At 34.1% G+C, this 15,500-nt stretch overlaps 1 pseudogene; it reads right to left on the reverse strand.

The window, feature by feature from the left end:
- LOC149570436 (putative ubiquitin-conjugating enzyme E2 23) overlaps positions 1-15,162 on the reverse strand; it is a 139,876-nt pseudogene extending 124,714 nt beyond the window's left edge.
- Positions 15,163-15,500: the final 338 nt, after the last annotated feature.

Consider the following 15,500-nt stretch of genomic DNA (forward strand, 5'->3'; position numbering starts at 1 on the left):
CCTTGAACCTCAATTTTTAATTGAGGCTTTCCTCCTAAAGATACTACACCATGCCCTTCCAGTCTACACAAATGTGGGTGTCTAGTTTTGTGTGATTTGGTCCATCCTCTATAAAAAGTTCCCTATATTCTTGATAATTAAAATTGAGAAGACTTGGACATGCAAGGAAACTTTCAAGAAATAATATAATCATTTCCACATAACCCATAATAGATCTCAAATAAACAAGAAATTAAAATCCACATGCAAGATAATAGAGAACATACTCATAAAAATTGTGACACAAGATATACCTTGGGAAACCCTCATTGAGGGAAAAACCCAGCCTCCAAAAGCATCCATCACCATGTATTATTCAGCAAAAAGTACCATTTCCATACAACCATGGAAGCCTTCAAGGCCATAGCCACCACCGAGCAAACTATGTGAACAAGCATGAATCTACACATTCCATGTCATGCTTCGAACCTTCACAAATGCTCCCTTAGCTAACCTATCAAGCCTTGTCCCGCTTGACTCTCTCCTTTATCACTCACCCAACAACTACCCTTGTGGCTTCTTATATAGTAGCAAGTCCCACAAAACCACCAAGTGGTATTACATAAACCATGTGCTAAAACCATGTGCTACCTAACCCATTGATCCCACATTTAATATTGGACATTTAATTCTTTTTCCCAATATTAAATAATTACATGAAATATTATCACAATGTTACAATACAACTCATCAAGTATATCCAATTTGAATCTTTACATGTTGCATGTCCATCTAGGTGCAACATTACATAATAAAATACAATACAAAAATATTATGCAATGTGTGCAACACCCATTATCTCAATAGGATAGGGTCTTCTTGGATGTCATACTCACTTCTCTTGGGGATACATAGGTCATCATCTATGTTTTCCTAGATGGATTCTAATTTTCATGATAATGAGCCCCTTAAAAATGGCTCTATAAAAATCTTCAATAGTTTGTTTGTACCTATCCAGATGGTGAATGGTAGCTACAAACATGGCTACTATATTATAATTTTGTTTTTGCCTATCCATTAAGTTAGAGAATTATTGTCCCACAATAACCTTGATAGCCCTATAGACCAACCTATTCCTAGATTTGACCATCTTGTTAATCCTAAGATCCATGATTTCTCCCCAAAAGGATATTTCCCTAATGCTAGACCTCATCCTAATGGGTGTATCTATATCTAGCCATAAAGGACTCAAAATCAAAGCTCTATAACTGCAATGAAGTGAAACTAAAGATAGAAAGACTAGACTCACTCCTAAGATAACCAACGATGATGTTCTACTCCTATGCTAAAGGAGACCTTAAATAGTTAAAAGGGTCATAGTTAATGAATAAGGAAAATCTTTGATTCTAGTGCCTGAGATTATGGAAATCTTGCATAGCTATGTAGGAGCACATGGTTCCATTATTTCATACTTCTTATGGCATGTATGAAATGTGTTGGCAGTCTTCAAAACTAAGGTTGGTATTATTCCCAATGAGGAATGAATTATTCACATAAAAAAGACCTTTAGTATCTAGTTTCCATGATGAACTTAAAGCATGTGGGGAGAGGTGTCAATTAAACCTACTAAATTGAAGATTCAAGAGTTTTGATGTTAGATGATAGAAATTTTGGGGGCTGAGATCTTAAGTTCTATAATCAGTGGAACACCTTTCTCTCAAGCATCGATTATTGGCAAACTAAAACTAATTTTGGAAAACAATAGTTCTAGAAGGACTAAGGACTAACTTATTAGGTTCCAGATTAGTTTACTTTATTTATATTTAGTGTACTTTTTTATTTATCCCCTTCCCTAGTTCTATTGATGTGTGATTACTTTAATTGGATTGTGATGTATCCATATTTTTATAGAAGAGATCTTAACCATCTACTTCCAAATTTTCTAGTGTATGTGCCTCCTTATTACCTTCCTAATAAATATGTTGAATTTTTATTTCTTCAAGTTTATCTATCAAAGATACTACATATTCAAGTTTAGAGTTGAGTTTCCAATTTGGTGTACTTTTATTGATAATTTTATTGATTCCTAAGTCTAGACTTAGTTTTAAACCCTCTGATAATGCTTCCAATTCTGCAAGGATGTTGTAAATTGAGCCTAAAGGTTTGGCTCTTTTGATAATCTAAGAGTTTGAGGAAGATATTAGGCAACCTAACCTAGCTATGCCTGGGTTACCCCTGGAAACTCCATCAAAATTTAGTTTAGCCCACCCCAAAGGAGGATGTTCCCATTTGCAGTTCACCTTGGCTGTCTTTTTGGCTTTGGGATAAACAATAGGGGGGTTGATGAGGTTACTCCAATTCTTTTTTATGATGGCATCCCAATCTGAAAATGTTCCTTCCTCTTTGATTGTGTTTCTGAGGTTATTATTAAGAACTTATGTGATGCTTGCTTCCACTTGATTTAGAAAGGATCAAAAAGACATTTCTTCATCATTAAATATTCTTTTGTTGCTTTCTTTCTAGATTTCCCATAGAAGTATTGAGGGGGATATTTTCCAAAGGTTATCATAAATTTTGGAGTGCCCTTCTTTAGGCCAACTCTTCAAATGATCCCATAGATTATTGGGAGGGGTTGAATACCAATTTAATTTGTGGCATGGCCATTGCTAGCATTCTATTGTAGATTCACACTGAAATAATAGATGTTTAGATGTTTCTAAATTGCTTTTGCATAGAGGGAATCTTGGTGGGCCTTCAAAGCTTATTTTTGTGAACCTGTCTGCAGTCATGATTCAATTTTGTGATGTTTCCTATAGAAAGATGTCTTCTTTTGGTAGGCAGGCCAAGTCCCAATGGAGGGCTAGGGGAATTTCAATCATTTCCCACCTTTCTGAGATGATTATAAGTTTGTATCATTTTTTGAAACTATATGTTTAATTTCTTTATGTTGCCCAAATCAACTTATCCTTTCTATCTTTGTGATTGATTTTTCTTTGGCCGATTAATTGCTCAAATAGGTGTTTATCGTATTTAAATAAATGTGTTCCTTCTAAGGATTTCCATTTCCATACATCTATTTGATTTTCATTTATTTTATGTTTGTAATCCCTTACATGAATGCCCCATGCATTGATTAATATGTTTTTGATAGTTGGGGGTAGAGTGTAGGAGTTTAGTAGGGTGAGTCCATCCCATGAATCTTCCCAGAATAAGGCTTCCTCTCCTTCTCCTATATCCCAAGTTAGATTTTTATTGATTATGGGTTTGCATTGCCTCATAGAGTTCTAATATTTTTAGCCCTTGGGGAGGTTTGTTGTGCAGAACAAAGACAAAGGGGTGGTACTATTAAGGTATTTTTGATATTAAAAAAATACATTTATTTTCATTTTCCTTATACATTCTCCATACTAATTTTGCTCCAAAGGCTTCATTTTGGCAACTTAATTTTTTAATTCCTAAACCTCCTAGCTCTTTTGGACTGCATATGCTTTCTCATTTGATCAAAGGTTTCCTTTTGTTCTCCTCTATCCCTTTCCCAGAAAAATCTCTAACTTTTGTTTTGATTTTATATTTAAATCCATTTGGTAATGAGATACTAGATATTTGGTATGTCGATATGGTTGTTAGTACTAATTGAATCTTGGTGACTCTTCCTACTTTAGTGAGCCATTTGTTTTTCTAGCTTTTGATTTTCTTATTCATTTTTTTGAGAATTGGGTCCTAAGATTTCCCATCTCTAGCCACTTTTCCAATCGTATGCCTGGGTATTTACAAGGGAAGGATCCTTGCCGATATCCCATTAGTTGGTAGATGTTTCTTGTGGTTTCTAGATTAGTGTTTAAAAAGAATATTTCTAATTTTCTGCATAGACTTTTTGCGGTAAAATTATTTCATCAGTGAATTGTTGATGCGTGATATTAGAAACATCTTTTGTTACTGAGATTCCTTTAATCTTTCTTTCCATTTGAGCCTTTTTAATGGATCTATTAAATGATTCAACCATTATTATGAGTAAAAAGGGGGAGATTGGGACCCCTTTCTTTATACACCTTGATGTGCTAAAAAAACCTCTGGGTGTGGCATTAATTTAAAGTGAGGGTTTAGGCGTAGAAATAAAATTGTAAATTAGGTTGATCCATTGATGTGAAAAACCAAAAGCTTCTAAAGTTTTACATAAAAACCTCTAGTCAACTTTGTAATAAGCCTTTTTTATATCGAGTTTCATGAACATGAAAGCTTCCTTTTTGGTTTGGATTGAGCAAATCAATTCTTGTATAATTATTATTTCATCTAGTATTGACTTGTTAGGAAAAAAAAACTTGTTTGTTCCTCTTAGATTATTTTAGGAAGAATAGATTTAATCCTACTGGGTAAGGCTCTAGTTAGGATTTTGTAAAATGGCCTTACAAAGAGCTATTGGATGAAAGTCTCCCAAGTTTTGATTATCCCTTTTTATTGGGATGAGAGATGAAAAAAGTGTTGTTGATTTCTACCAAAAGTAAGCCCAAATTTCTAGTTGCTTCTATGGCCTACCATAGATCCTCACCTAATATCATCCAACATTTTTGAAAGAAAAAGGCTTGGAACCTGTTGGTCCCGAGATATTTGTCTAGGTTCATGCTAAATAAGGCTTCCTTGATTTCTTCTAATGTGAAGGCCTTATTAAAATTATTATTATCCTCCTTTGTAATTACCTTAGGGATTGTGCTTAACATAACATTTTGGGTTGACAGGTTTGAGTGCTCATAATTATTCAGTATATTTGTGTAGTAGTTCACAAATACGTATCCTATGTGTGATGGGCTATCTACCCAAACACCTTCATTGTTTTTTATTTGGGAGATTTTGTTAACATTTCTATTCTTAATCGTACTATTATGAAAAAAAATGGTGTTCCAATATCCTTCTGGTAGCCATGTTTCTCATATTTTTGTTTCCAAAATACCTCCTCTTTTGTTAAGATATTTTCCTATTTTATCATAAGTTTTTTTTTCTCTTTCATATGCATTATTATCCATATGTGTCTTATGACTTCTTCATTAAGCTTTTTTAGCTCTTCTTCTATGTCTAATTTTTCCTTAAAGATGTTGTTAAAGTGGTTTTTGTTCCATTTTAATACATTTTCTTTTAATGATTTGAGTTTAGAGACAAAGAAAAACATCTTGGAGCCTTCGAATTCACTTTCTTACCACCACTAGTTGATGTTTTCTATAAGTCCTTCATCTAGGAACCACATTTGAAAGGTTTCTTGAGGGTTTTTGTTGTTCTATTATTTCCAAATAGATTGGAAAGTGGTATGAACCAACATTAGGAAGAAAGGAAGACTGCATCATGTAGTTGAAATTTTGCATATCCCCTTTAAAAATGAATTTGTTCAGTCTTTCTACTATGTGAGAAAAGTCCTTCCTTCTATTGTACCAAGTGAATGAAATATTGGTTGGTGGTATATCAATTAGGTTGTCCTAGGAGAACCAATCTTTGAAGTCCAACATTGATTGAGATACAATTTTTAACCCTCCATTCTTTTCTTTTAGTTCCAAAATGGAATTAAAGTCTCCCCAATCCAAAATTTCTTTGAATGGTGTGCATCCATAAAGGTATTGATTTCATTCCAGAGAGTCCTTTTTGCTACTATTTGGGCTAGGCCATATACATTGATAGCAATGAATTAAATGTCAAACTTATAGTACTTGACCCTACCCCCTATCCAATTATCATTTGAGCTCACACTCTTGAAATCTATATTTCTAGGGTCCCAGATTATTCAAATTCCACCTGATTCCCCATTTGACTCAATCAATAGTGATTTCCAGTAACCTAGTTTTTTGCTTAGTTTTTCACTTTCAGATTTGTTCAATTTAATTTCTTGTATCAAAATAAGTTCTTATTTAAATAAATGTTGCACTTGAGTAAGCGCTTCTTGTTAGGGCCATGTTGTTAGCCTCACTTTTTGATGGGAAGGAACTTCTCCTTCCCAACTTTTAGGATATCTTGAATCTTCCTCTAGTTTTATGTCTTACTTGAAATTGTTATTATCTTTGCTAAAGATCTTCTTCTTCTTTTTATTTTCTATTGTAATCTACACCTTGGAGTTGTTATTCCATCCAAATTTTGTGCTAAGCCTATCAATCTTTAAGCCTTGTTTCTTGTTAGTGTCCAACACTTAGTCATTTTCTAGGCAGTGTCCAATCGGTCATCACTGTGACCAAGCCATCCTAAGAAGGTTGAGTTAAATAGACTTGTTTATATTTCATTACATGCCAAACAAGTCAAAAGTTCTCGAGCACCCCAATAGAGACTGAGTTACAATACATGTTGAGTGAAACATATGGAGACCAAGCAATGTAAAGATAATATATACTGAGTGATTCAATATATGTCTAGCCTATAGAAGTCAGGAGAAAACATGAATGTTAGTTATGACCAAGCATCAAAACATTTAATTGTTGAGTAAAATAGATTTTATATATGTTTTTGTAAATGCACAAAAACTTATGTAAATCATTTTAGCCAAATTATAAATTATATTTTTGGATTGTAAAGACAACTAAGGAGCTAATTATGGATTTTGTTAGAGGACATCAATTCCTAGGAAGGAAGAGAAAAAAACCATAAAAATAGAGGGACAAAGTAGAAAAGAAATGAATTCTAGATCATTGATTATGATGAGCTAGAACATACCATGATTATCTATTTAAGAGGGGGTAAAATCCTAAATCATTATGGAATGTGAAGGAAGATTGTGAATGTGCAAAAAAGATAAGGATTGAGTAAGGAAGGCTAAGTTTGATAGATTCATCAAAAAAACAAAACTAGAAGTGAAGGGAAAAATAGAGAAAATCATATAAGGAGATTGGATTTAGATATTAAAGAGAGATTTGTAATCAGCTTTGTTAGAGAAAACTAAAGGATCGAGTACTAAGACTTTATAACTAGTGTATCAAGGCAAATCTCTTAATAGAGTAGTTTTAACATACCTAATTACATTTCTTAATAGAGTGCTCACTTCAATGAAAGTTTTAAATCCTTTAATAAATGTAGACTTGATAGTATTGTAATGCTTTTAACTGAGAAAACCCCTCAGAGGGTAGATCATTAGAATTAATCAAAATTGTAGCCCTAATGGGCAAACTTTGTTGTTGCGGCAGTGAAGATTTGTGGGTGTCATTGCCACCCCAGTTTTACCTTCACCATGGAGGGTTTCTAGGTTAGTAAAATCTTTGTGTTATGTGTTTACATTTTCACGTTGATGGATGTTATGCATAGTTAGATTTATTTCAGTTTTATAGTTTATGATTATATAGTATGAGATTTAGATATGAGATGGATTAGGAGTGAATGTGGTTAATCTATTATTTTATAGATCCTGATTAACCCCCCCGCCCTCTCAATATCTTGTTTCCCAATAAGACTTCCAAAAAAGGCCTAAGTTTTCCATATGCTCACTTTCTCTTTGGGTGCTTTCTATTATCGTTTCCTTTGTCTAATCATGTTCTTCATATCTAACTTCCTCAAGTATTTTCCCATTAGTGTCAGTTTCCTCTCTATCTATTAAGGCTCTTGCTATATATATCTTGTTGATGCTTTTTCCTTTCTTGGGTTCTAATTAGCTTCCATAAGATCTAAGACTCTGAATTTTTACCAATAATCCTTGGTTAGCATCTCTGATTTTTCCTTATTTTCTATTTTTTTGGGTTCTTCTACCCAAATCTAATTTAGGAAAGTTTCTACCCCCCGGGGATATAGCCATTTGAATCATCTTGTGTGTTTTCCTTAGAATCAAAGGGATCCTTGTTGTTCATAGGTGTTTTCCAAAATTTGTTAGTCTTTTTCTTATATACTTTTTTCCTAATAGTAATCAATTATATTTTTCCTATTATGGCTGGGGGTGGAAATTTCTTCTTGCCCCATATTGCCACTACTATCTCTCTTTATCTAGTCTTCTGAAACCATATTTATCTTGATAAGGATTAAATTTCCTTCATTCTTTTGGGAAAATTTATGTGATGTTTGTGGAATCTTTTTGACCTTCCAAGAACTTATTTTCTAATAGGGTTTTATCCTTGTTTATTATTTCTTTGAGAGGATTGTACACATTTGGGTTGTTGCAGTGCTCTTTTGGGGAAATCCCCTTCACTCTCTTTAAATTTGTATGCATGTCTGATAAATCCAGCCTCTCCATAGGATCTATTTTAGTTTCTACTTCTGGTTGAAAGTTCTTTTCCCTCTTTTGTAAAGAGGCATTATCTAGAATCTCATATGGTACTATGTCACCTTTGGTTTCTTCTAATTGTCTAGATGTTTGTTGTGAATCAACTTTATTGTAATGGTCCCTGTGGGATCCTTCCCATAAAGTAAGTAGATCATCTATATCACTCTAAGTAAGCATAATGTTATGTGCTAATTTTTCCACACTACTCATGTTGCTTCTTATATCATTTTCAAATAGGTTTTATTATTTACTTTGTTCCAAGCATGACAATTTTTCGTCTATGCTAAAACTATTTTTTTTAATAGTTTTAATCATTATCTGGAGTTCCTCTTCTTCTAATGGTTTCACCCACCTATCCTATGAATCATGTATCTATCTAGAATCTCTATTTTTTCCTCTGTTGTTGGTATTTCTCCTTCTTCCCAATTCTCTCCTAGTGATGATTTTCTTCTTGGAGTCTCCATTTGTTTTACTAATAGGGTGGACTAAACCCTAGTTTCAGAAGATATACTTCTAGAGTTAGTTTTGTTGTTAGTGTGGGTCAAGAGGAATAATTCTCTCAAGGAAGAGTTTTCTCTAAATATATAGAGGGGTAATGGTTCTGAGGGGGTTTGTTTTTAAGATTTTCTTTATTTTTCCCTCATATATTGAAATTTTTAGTTCATATATTGATTTATTTGTTATCAATTTTAGGGGTTTCAAATCCTACTTACCTAATTCAAGATCAATAAGGAATTTGATGTCATTTAAAGAATTATAGTTTGATTCTATTCCTTGTAAGTTACCTATAGCAATGCCTATGATGTTGAGAATTTGAATTTGTTTAAGTTTGGATGGTAAAGATTTTATAACTACCCACGTTGGAGCCAAAATATTCTTAATCTTAGTTTCATTGAAATTAGGTGTTAGAATTGCTTTAGAATAACTGAGAGGGAGGGTGAATTAGTTATTCAAGGTCCAAATGTCCTATTCAAACCTTTCACTAACTAAGTATAGTGAGCTCATTCAACCATTTGTTCATCCAAGCTTTAACTTTTCTAACCAACAAGTTATGGTAAATCAACATGCAAGCATAACACATAAGAAATCAACATGACACAATGATATACGTGGAAACCCAATTTGGAAAAAACCACCAATAACATGCTACTCAATTCTCACTCTTCTGAAGTGATGCCCTGTGAAAGGCCTACCCTGTTAAAGTCTTACAACACACTATCAAATGTGAGCTTGTTAGAGGATTTAACCACCCTATTAGAAGTGGACCTGGATAGAGGACTTTAGAACATTCACTTGGAATGCCACCCTGTTAGAGGATTTACAAATGGCTATTAAACCAACCTAAGTCTATAGTATTTTTAGATCTAATACAATTTCTAGAGAGTATTAAAAAATCTTCACCTGACTACAACATAAAACTTATCTTGCAGATCTCAAATCACTTCTCAGCTCATACCCTTGCCTAGCCCTCAATCTCTGCAACTCTGACAGCTTGCCCTCCTTTCAAGCTTAGTCTCCTTGAGTCTCCATGCTCAATGTACCAGTGCAATCATCTCTTCATGACCACTTATAGTAGCAAAACCTCTGTGCTCTTCCTTCTCCTAGATGTCTCCTCCTTGACACCCTTCTAACTACTTTGCAGATTTGGCTCTTCAGCAGCAACAATATCAGCAGCTCTTTTCTTCTTAGTCTATGACTCCTTAAATAAGAGTCTTGGAGTTCCTTTTCCCTCTCAATTCTTTCATTTTTTAATTTTAATTCATATGGATTAGGTAGGATTCATTGCATCTAACCCATGTTTTTTTTCCTCTAAAAACTTCTTGAATAATCCTTTAGAATTCACTCAAAAATGGTTTACATAGGATTCTATGCCACTAGCTCATCATCCTTATCTTCCAACTTGTTCACAAAATTCAATGTAACCACTTTGTCAACTCAAATTTGGAAAATCTTTGTCATTTGAAATAATATAGTATCTCGGCACAATTGAAATATTGGTGCTCGGCACATACTATGTTACTCGGCACCCACTAAGTTTTTCCTGATGCTCGACACCAACTATATTTTTTTTGATGCTTGGCACCTAATCTTCACTCGACGCTTGAAGATCACTTAGCACATGCTAGAATTTCCTGTTACTCAGCTCCAACTGAGAATTTTGCTTGGATTCAACTAACTTGCTCGGCATCCACTAATGATCTTAGTTTAAGCTTTGCATACCACCTTGTTACAACTTCTTCCTCCAATGTTTCTAAGTGTGACCAACCTATGTATCCTTAAGTATGTTATCAATCCATCATTTGACCATTGTCTTAACTGATCCTTGCACTTCATTACAACATCATAACTCAACCTTTCCCTTAGGTTCTCTTGTTACATCTTGTTGATCAAATCCTCTTCATCAATCAACTAAGTGATAGTACTTGGATCATATAAGAAAATATCATTCCTACAAGTAGTAGATTTGACATCAATGACAAAACAATGATTGAAAACAATAGTTTTCCTTCTTTGCAACAATCTCCCTCTTTGATCTTCAATAATGAGCTTTTCAATCAAATTTCCAACAATCTCCCTCTTTGGCATTAATGGAAAATCAAACTTATCAACCATCAGACTAAACTATTCAACCAAATGCTAACTAGGTTAGAACAGCAAGTCAAATGCCAAAAAGTAAAATATAACTTTGCATCTCCTTTTACTATTCAAATTGCTTCATTTCAACTTCTCCCTCTTATTGCTCTTCTTCTATTGTTCTTATCAATATCTCACAACTTCTCCTTGTTGATTAACTTTTTGCTATTTCTCCCTCTTGATCCTTCTCTTGATCAATTTCAAACATCTTCTCCCTCTTTGACAATAATGCCAAAGACATATAAGCATCTTAGTATGCAAGTGTAACTTTTACAAGTTCATTCAATTTCTCCCTCTGTCACCTTGCTTGTGACTGATTTGGAATTTCAGCACATCTACTACTTTAGGCATGAATCCTAAAGTAAACATCCTCTGCATCAATGTGTGAAATCTTCATTAATCAGCTTGTTTAATGCAGGGCATACTTGCTTGTGCTTCAAGTAGCCTAAGCTAGGGGTATTACCCCTAACTTACCTTTAAGATACTCAAAAGAATCTTTAGGTAGTGCTTTTGTGAAGATATCAGCAATCTATTCTTTTGAGTTAACATATTCCATCTTCACTTGTTTGTCTTCTACCAATTCTCTGACATAGTGATACTTGATTACAATATGCTTGGTTTTGGCCTGCATTATAGGATTCTTTGATATGTTGATAGCACTTTTATTATCACAATAAAGTATCATAGGCTCAGTTACCTCTTCCTTCATACCTTCCAGCAAATGTTTGATCCATACAATATTGGTGCAATTTAGAGCAGCTGCCACATATTCAGCTTCAGCAGTGGACTGTGAGGTATAGCTTTGCTTTTTACTAGTCCATGTAATCAACCTTTTTCCCAAGAAAAGTGCTCCTCCACTAGTACTTTTTCTATCATCAATGTTACCTCCCCAATCTACATTAGTGTAGGCTCTTAATTCAATTTTTTTACTCCTCTTGTAGTACAAACCAAAGTCATCAATTCCTTTCAGGTATCTTAGTATTCTCTTTACTGCTATTAAGTGATTTTCTCTTGGATTTGCAAAAAATCTAGCTACTATTCCAATAGCTAATGTAATGTCTAGTCTACTATGTACAACATATTATAGCTTTCCAATCATTGAACTATACAATGTCTAATTTACTTCAACAGATTCATCATTCTTGGGTAGCTTATGGCATGTTGCCATTGTTGTGCTGACTAGTTTTGATTCTTCCAACCCAAATGTTTTGAGTACCTCCTTGATGTATTTAGATTGGGTCACAAATATGCCATGTTTCAATTGATGTACTTATAATCCAACAAAGAATTTGATTTCTCCAAACATTGACATCTCAAATTCATGCTTCATTTGATTAGCAAAATCTTTGCAAAGAACATCTTTTCCTCCAAATATTATGTCAGCAACAAATATTTATGATATCAAAATGTCTTTACCTTCTTCAACTTTGATGTACAAGTTGATGTTGTCATCTATTCTCTCAAATCCTATCATCACAAGATATTTGTGCAGTCTCTCATACCATGCTCTAGGTGCTTTCTTCAATCCATAAAGTGCTTTGTGCCATTTGCAAACCATGTCCTTGTTCTTCTTATCTACAAATCCCTCTAGTTGTTCTATGTAGACTTCCTCTTCCAGTATATCATTCAGAAAAGCAGACTTTACATCCATTTGATACACTTTGAAACCTTTGTATGCAACATATGCAAGTAATGTTCTCACTCCTTCCATTCTTGCAAAAAGGGAAAAATTTTCCCCATAATCCAATCCTTCTTCTTGTGCATAGCCTTTGCAAACTAGTCTGGCTTTGTTTCGTGTTATCTCTCCATTCTCATTAATTTTTTTCTGAACACCCATTTGGTACTAATCACATTCTTATCAACTAGTGTAGGAACTAGAGACCATGTTTTGTTCTTCTCAATCTAATTATTTCCTCTTCCATGGCTGTATACTAGTCATCATCTTGTAGTGCATCTTTCACTATTTTAGGTTCAACCTTGCTCAGCAGACATTATTCATTCCTAAGCCTATTCCTTGTCACTGGTTTGGCATCCTTGTCACCAATGATTTGATCTACAAGGTGATGCCTTCTCACATACTTGGCTAGTCTGGGTTTTTTCCTTCTTTCCATGTTTGATCCTTCAGCTTCAAAGTCATTTTGTTCTTCTTCATTAGGAACTTCATCATTCCTTTCATGTGTACTATTTTCAAAATTAGAATGTGTATTTTGTACATTATGTAGCTTGGCTTCTGAATGTAGCTCGACATTCACAAGCTGAGACTCAGTAGATACTAAAGTTTGTTGTTGATTCCGAACTTGATTTGCAGCATTGTCTTCAACTATCATTCCTTCATAGAAGTATACAAAGGATCTATAGCCCTCTATTTTCTTGGACTCATCAACCTAAACTTCTACATGCTCATCAAAATTTACATTTGCACTCTCCACAATCTTGTTAGTATTAGTATTCAAACACTTATATGCTTTACTTCTAGTGGAGTATCCAAGGAATATGCCTTCATCACTTTTTGCATCAAACTTTCCATTTCTAGTATCTTTGAGAATATAGCATTTATAACCAAAGACTTTAAAATGTTTAACATTAGGTGAGTGATCATAACACAATTCAAAAGGTGTTGCATTTGTGCCTTTCTTGACTTGAAATCTATTTAGTGTGTAGACTGCAGTACTTACAACTTCTCTCTAGTATTTCAATGCAACATTTTTCTCCATCATCAAGGTTCTAGCACAATCAATCACTGACCTATTCCTCCTTTCAGCAATACCATTATGTGGTGGAGTTCTTGGTGCTGATTTTTTCCTTTTGATACCTTTGTCATTGCAAAATATTTCAAATTCTTTTGATGTAAACTCACCTCCTTTGTGTGACCTTAGGCATTCCAAGTTGTTTCATGTTTCCTTCTCAACTCTAGCCAAATACCACTTAAATATTTGAAATGCATCAGATTTTTTCTTTAAGAACATAATAGTCATCATCCTAGAATAATCATCTACAAATAGCATTATGTATCTATCTCCTAGGTAGCTTTGTACTTCTATTGGACCACATAAGCCTCTATGGACTAGTTCTAGTACTTTATTGGAAGTGTATGTTTTGCTTTTAAAACTAGATTTAGTCATCTTCCCTAGTTGACATTGTTTGCACATTGTGTTTTCAGATTTCTTCAACTTGAGCAACCCTTTGACCTTCTTCTTCTTGCTGATGCTAATCAGATTATCAAAGCTAACATGACACAACCTTTTATACCACAACCACACATCATCAAGTCTAACAACAAGACATATTGTATCTTCCATATCTAGGTAAAACATATTACTCCTAGTTTGTTCACCCTTTCCTATTAGCTTTTGATCTGTGTCATAGATCTTAGCAGTTTTGTTTCCAAATTCAACTTTGCAACCTACATTGCCTAACTATGATACACTCAACAATTTGTAGTTAAATCCTTCAACATAATATGCATTTTCACATGAAATATTCTCTGTGAGCTTAATAGAACCTTTTCCTTTGATTTGATATGGAGCATCATTACCAAATCTAACACTATTTCCATCATATTGTGTAAAGGGAATGAACTTACTTTTATCTCAAGTCATGTGATGTGAGCATCCACTATCTATGATCCACTTATCATTCTTATTTACATAGGTAACCAATGCTATTGCTTCATCTTCATCTGATTCATCCTTCATAGCTACATAGACTACTTCATCACCATTCTCATCAGAATCTTCTTCAACAATGTAGCATCTCTTTCCTTTCTCCTTGTAATCTTTGTTATCATCTTCCCTCTTGTTCCTGTGCTTGTTTCCTTCTTTGTAGGTCTTCTTCTATGTACATCTTGTAGCAATATGACCTACTTCATTGCAATTAAAACATATGATAGGGATCTTACCTTTGAATTTACCTTTACCTCTATGGAATCTCCTAGCTAGTAGTGCTTCTAACTATTCCACATCTTCCTGATCTGTGTTGCTATCACTGGATGCATGTTTTCATTTTCTTCTCTTCTTGCTTGATGTCTCCTCCTCAATGTCTTTTATTGTCATCTTGGCCTTGAAAGTAGATTCAAGGTTCTCAAGTCTATAGTTATCAAAATTGGATAGCTCAAATGTAGTAAGTCTTTCCACTATTCGTTCAAACGTTAGTGTGTTTCCTTGTACACACCTTAGCTCTTGTATGGCTAAAACTCTAATAGCATAGATAGGAAGTAGATTTCTTAAGTATTTGTTGATGGTTGTTTCCTCTTCCAATTGTCCACCTAGACTTCTTACTGCACTTACCACTTCTTTCATTCTCGCAGCATATTGGGTAGCATTTTCACCTTCCTCCATTTTCATGTCATCAAATTTTCCTCTTAGTCTTTCTCTTTTTGCTCTCTAGACATTTTGATCTCCTCCATAGATTTCTGATAAGGTTTTCCACATCTTGAATGCAATGTCACAATCTTTGATGTCATCATATTCTGCATAGTTAAGTGCAAAGGCAATTTCCAGCATTGCTCGATTGTGCTCCTTCTTTTTGTTCAAATCATCTGCAGTAAGAGATCCTACTAGATTTACATGTTCTATTCCAATTGAGGTTTGTGCCTAATCACCTATTGATCCAAGGTGCAATTTCATTAGACTTGTTGGGTGATGCGATGCGTTCCCCTGTCCACAGGTGGTTGATT

This window comes from Cupressus sempervirens, chromosome 3, assembly GCF_028749045.1.
Source record: "Cupressus sempervirens isolate cs-2001-9-10 chromosome 3, ASM2874904v1, whole genome shotgun sequence".
NCBI classification, from domain to species: Eukaryota; Viridiplantae; Streptophyta; class Pinopsida; order Cupressales; family Cupressaceae; genus Cupressus; species Cupressus sempervirens.